The sequence below is a fragment of the Sus scrofa genome, chromosome 5, assembly GCF_000003025.6.
Source record: "Sus scrofa isolate TJ Tabasco breed Duroc chromosome 5, Sscrofa11.1, whole genome shotgun sequence".
In the NCBI taxonomy this organism is placed as follows: Eukaryota; Metazoa; Chordata; class Mammalia; order Artiodactyla; family Suidae; genus Sus; species Sus scrofa.
Window position 1 is genome coordinate 74,272,105 of NC_010447.5, and position 6,000 is coordinate 74,278,104.

Here is a 6,000-nt window from a genome sequence, read left to right on the forward strand (position 1 = left end):
TGTTTGATAGGTTATATTATTGTTTTATGTACAGACTTAAGGAAAATTAAACACATACCATTGCGTCATGAACATTTATAGGTCTTTAAGAACAGGGATCATGATTTCTTATTCAAGCTTACATTATCAAAGTCTAGCAAAATGCCTAGTACAAAACAGACACTCAATAAATATTGAATACGGATTAGTTGATGAATGCATCAACAAATGTTACAGGGTAGCATAAAATTTGTTTAGTGATGAAATCAGCAAGAGGAATGTAAAGGTCACTTCTGTTTCTGAAGCATGTGAGGAATTTCAATTATTGTAGGAGGATTGCAGAGACAGAAACCTTGATTTATATGCAGTGCATATTTTGTGCCCTGGAGAGAAAATAGGAGGACTGATCTCACTTAATAGAAGAAAGCAGAAAAATTAAAATGACAATAGTTTCTGATTAGCTGATATGGGACTAGGAAAAGTTTGAGATGGGAAGACAAGAAGTGTTTGCTTTTTTCCTTTCCTGATATTCCTAAACCGACCAATACATTGTGGTCAGCAGGAAAGGGTCAACAGCTTCTCTGTTCCCTGTCAGCATCTCCCACGCCCCCACCCCTGTAGTAGAATTTTTAAACTTGAGAACTCTTGGTTGGGAGGGAATCTGGCTCCAGAGCATGATTCAATGACTCACCACATTATTGAGTAAGGTATGGAAAACAAACCAAACCTGTCATTTATTTTTATCCAAAAATTTAAGAAAAGAGATGAAATGTTCTGATTCTTTGCTTTTGTTTGTTAGTACATTTGTTGAGTATAACATACATATAGAAAAGTGAATGGTAATAGGTATGGAATAAAAAGGAAGGGGGCAGGGCCCAGCCAATGAAAGAATGGCTCAACCACTAAAAACAGGATACCACAAAAATGGGTTAGAACCAACTAGGCCCAAGATAGTGGAAAATTCAACTTCCAGTAGAATTTGACTCTCATTATACGATCATTGTAATACATTAGCAGCCAAACAACAGGCCCATAGAAGCTATGATAGTTCTGAGGCAGACCATAAAAGGCCAAAAAGAGGGCAGTGCCACACTTCCTGGAAGTCCCCACCCCTTCTCAAGATAATTGGGATATTTCTCCTACTCCTTGGCCTGTGAAATTACCCAACTGTAACAACTCACCACCCCCACAGCCTGGGGCCCTCTCACCTTCTGAGATGGCCCACACACTGTGGAGTGTGTTTCTCCTCAATAAATCTGATTGCACTTTACCATGGCTCACTCTCAAACTATTTCTTGTGCAAAGCCAGGGATCCTCACTTGGTGGCCTGTCCAGGGACTCACTGGTGACCTGGGGCATGACCATTCTCGCACTCCTCATTTTTTCCCTACAACGGGTATACAGTTAGTTTAATTTCATAAAGTACACACACCCAGGTAATCAACACAATCAATACATATGCAGCAGCAGCATCACAGAAGACTCCCCTTTCTTACTTCCTGCCCATGACTACCCCTCAACAAAAGTTTCTATCTTGACTTCTAATTCCACATAGTGGTCTTGCCTTTTTTCAAAATTTTACATAAATGGAATCTTTTTGTGTTTTATCTTGTATCTGGCATCTTTCTGATGATAAACATGTCAATGTATTTATGTGATTCATCTCTATTGCTACTTGCAGGTGTAGTGCCTTTATTTTAAATGTTATGTATTACCTCATCATATAATGTAGCACAATCTGTCCATTCTACTATTGATGAGTTTGGGTTTTGTTGCTGTCAAATTTGGGCTCTCACAAATAGCGTTGCCATCAATAGCATTATCTACCAACATTTTGGCTGGATGAAAACCCAGGAGTGGAATTCCTGTTTTTATTTCTGAAATAAAATAATTAGGCTTAGCAGGTAGTGCTAAATAGTTTTCCCAAGTTGTTGTGCCAGTTTGTGCTCCCAACAGCCATTGCATGAAAGTTGTAGGTGCTCCATACCTTCACTAACACATGCTTTAGTTAATTTTTTACAACAGTTCTTTCATAGGTAGTGACATTGCCCTGTGGTTTTGATTTCTACTCCCCTCATGACTTACAACTTTCAGTATTTTGAAAATACTTAATGACCATTTACGTAGTCTTTTCTAGTTTAATTTTTGTTGGTGGTGGTTATTTTTTGTTTCTTATCTACTTTTCTGTTTTGGGTACATCATTGGCTTCTCTCCTTAATGATGTGTAAGAATTTTTTACACTGGTCTTTGACTGCTTCTCCATCTCTGTGGCTTGTCTTTTAACTCTCTTAATGGTGAAACACTTTGTCTTATAGAATGACACTGACATCCTCTTGCACATGCATGTCGGATGGTCACTTCTCACCTAGAGAAAGTGTGTATTTGGAGAGGATCAGGAGGGGGAGCTGGATGGTGTGCTTAACTGCAGTTCACTCACTTGAAACATTGTTTTCAAGCTATTGTTATGCATTGTAGTTCACCATGTGTATGATTAAATACATGGAATATTACCCAGTTTTTACTAAACCAATCTTCACAAAAAAATGGATAAATTTCTTTAAAATATTCTTGCAATGCAAATTTAAATTGAAAATCATGTTAATTGAGTGAGATTTGGGCACTACAGGAAAATGGTGGATCTAATAGCTCTTGTCCAAATGGAAGCTATTTCTCAGGTGAGTTTGGAAAATGACAGTTTAATAGTATCCAAGAAGCTAATAAAAAATAAAATAATCATGAAAGGTATTTAAGATAAAGATTTATGTCCACTTTAATTAACAATAAGCCTTGTCCTAATGTAGTATTCCTGGATATATTAAATTATAAAGCCACCAAGATGAGCAAACTTCAAGCATGTTTGTTTTATCTTGATCTCATCCTTTAAATTTTACTAGTCTAGGTATATTACACATATAATTTATAAATAAATTAACAGATATCTACTAGGGTCATTATGAAAATAGTTTGGAGCTCTCTTCTAGAAAAGTTTTTAAAATCAAGTACCTATGGCAAAGGAGGACAGAGCATACAGTGGAAGGAAGATAGCCTCTTCAATAAATGGTGCTTGGACAACATGTAAAAGAATGAAATTATAATACTATCTAATACCATATACAAAAATAAACTCAAAATGGATTAAAGACATAAATATAAGGCCAGGCATATAAAACTCCTGGAGTAAAACATGCACACAATGCCCTTTGACATAAATCACAGCTACATTTAGTTTGATCCACCTGCTAGAATAAAGACAATAAAGACATGAATAAACCAGTGGGACTCAATCAAACTCAGAAGCTTTTGCACAGCAAAGGAAACCATTAAAAAACAAAAAGACAACCCACAGAATGGGATAAAATCTTTGCCAACGATGCAATAGACAAGAGCCTAATCTTCAGAATATACAAACAAATCATGCAACTCAAAACAAAAACACAAACAAACAACCTAATTGAAAAATGGGCAGAAGACCTAAATAGACACTTCTCCAAAGAAGACATATGGATGGCCAGTAGGCACATGAAAAAAATGCTCAATATCGCTAATTATTAGAGAAATGCAAATCAGAACTACAATGAGGTAAAACCTCACACCAGTCAGAATGGCCATCATAAACAACAAATAACAAATGCTGGAGAGGGTGTGGAGAGAAAGGTATATTGGTAGGAATATAAATTAATACAACTATTATGGAAAATGGTGTAGAAGTACATCAGGAAACTAAATATAGAGCTACCTTATGATCCAGCAATTCCACTGCTGGGCATATATCTGGACAAAACTTTCAATGAAAAATATCCATACACCCATATGTTCATAGCAGCCCTATTCACAATAGCCAAGACATGGAAACCATCTAAATGTCCATTGATAGATGAACAGATTAAAAAGATGTGGTACATATATACACTGGAATATTAGCCATAAAAAGGAAAACTAATGCCATTTGCAGCAACATGGATGGATCTAGAGACTCTCATTCTAAATGAAGTAAGCCAGAAATAGAAAGACAAATACCATGTGATATCACTTATTTGTAGAATCTAAAATATGGAACAGATGATCCTATCTTAAAACAACAAGCAAACAAACAAACAAATGAAAAATAGAAATGGATCATGACCAAGAAGAACAGTCTCTGGGGCTCCCAAGGGGGACAGGGGAGGGAGTGGGATGGATGGGCATTTGGGGGCTTTTTTTAGAAGCAAACTGCTATGTTTGGAATGAATGGGCAATGGGATCCTACTGCACAGCACCTGGAAATGTGTGTGACTGGGTCACTTTGTTGTACAATAGAACTTGACGAAACACTGTAAGTAAACTCTACTTTAATTAAAAAAAGTCAAAATAATAAAAAACTAAAAACTAAGTAGAGGCTTACCAGGCAAACCTGCAGGATCTTTTGAAATAGGAATTTATAAACATCTTTTTTTTTTATCAGTTAGATCTGAAACTTTGAAAAGCATGGCAGAGAGTTCACAATGCCCATAGGGGAAGGGAGGTGCCTGGAACATAATTAAGATGGGTTTGTATGTAATAGATATTGTTCTGAATTCTCCTCTGTTCCATAAAACCTGTCCTGAATAGTCTCCTATTCTCAGGTCAGGACGGAAACCTGAAGATGGAATATGCCTGCTGAGGATGGCAGATCTCACTTTGGAATGTGGGATTCAGAGCCTGGGCCTGGCTGCCTGGCAACATCTAACCATCTTTTCACTGTTGCAGCAAATCAACTGCAGGAGCAGTTGCTACACAGTGGCAAGTGGCACTCACAGGGAGATGCCAGCTTCTCCAAAGCCACCATAAAGACTCAAAGTCAGCTTGGACAGATCAGCATTTCTTTTCTCCCGAAAAGGCTAAATACAAATGCAAATATGAGTGATGCAAAAAGAAAAACATAATGGATCTAATTTTTTTTTCCTATTCCGCCTCTTCTGGAGCTTTGGTAAGATTTGGTAAAACTAACTGGGCAAACAATCGTCTTTGTGGGTTTTCGTGACAAATGTCTCCTTTCATCTGATGAATGAAATAGCCTCAAGAGTCACCAAATACATCCTGCCTGTGGTTGGCAGGCCTGAGAGAAGCCACCCTGGGTGGAGGAGTCCTCAGGCTCTCCAGGAGAGAGTTTCCAGGTCCTGTCAACAACTTGTGGCCGTCGTTTTTGGCCACCTACTCGGTGGACCTTCTTCTTTCAGCTGAGCCTCACATCTTCTTGGAATGATAGGCCCTCCCCTCACTCCCATCCGAAATGCTGTGAACACTTGCGAAGAAAATGCTGTGGAAATGTGAAACATTATTTTAGGAACAAAATCTCTGTAGCTTTGAAGGCTTTGCGAGGCACTGCGTCTATAGGCGACATATCTGCCACATCTGTTTCTGTGTGTGGGAGGCACACTATATTTATCATCCGGGATGAGTCACTTCGTAAAGGAGCATAATCTACTTGAGCTTTTGTGTTGAAGCTGCTCTCTGGTAGAGTGAACTGTAGCCCTGAAAGCTTTAAGTATTACATAGCAAGGCCCCTTGGTAGCACCCTGCCAAGAGCAACAATAGCTACAGAGGGGAAAAATCGCCTTCCTTTCATTTCCTCTCAGTCTGTCTTTTTAATGATATTACTGCTGCGATGAAGGCAGTGAGGTTCCTCAAGGGGGGCTGCCATCAAAGGCCAAGCCGTCCCACACCTGTTCTGGAATTAGAACAGCTGAATTTGGCAAGGCAAGAAGACACACAGAGGCTAAAAATGATCCAGAAATATGGCAAACACCAGTCACATATCTCTGACCCATCATTATGCATCCATAGCAGCTGAAGTCAGGGATTCTAAGAATGACTCTCAGATAAGATCTTGTAACCATTGGTATATATTATGGATTCCCTGAAGATTTTCCCTTAGTTTCCCAAAGTCTAAACAAGAACGGTGACTGGAACCCTTTTGGAAGTTCGATCTTGGGGCCTCTCAAAAATTCTTTTTCAATAAATATCGTGCATTTGCACTAAGAATATGATTTTATTTGACTCTGA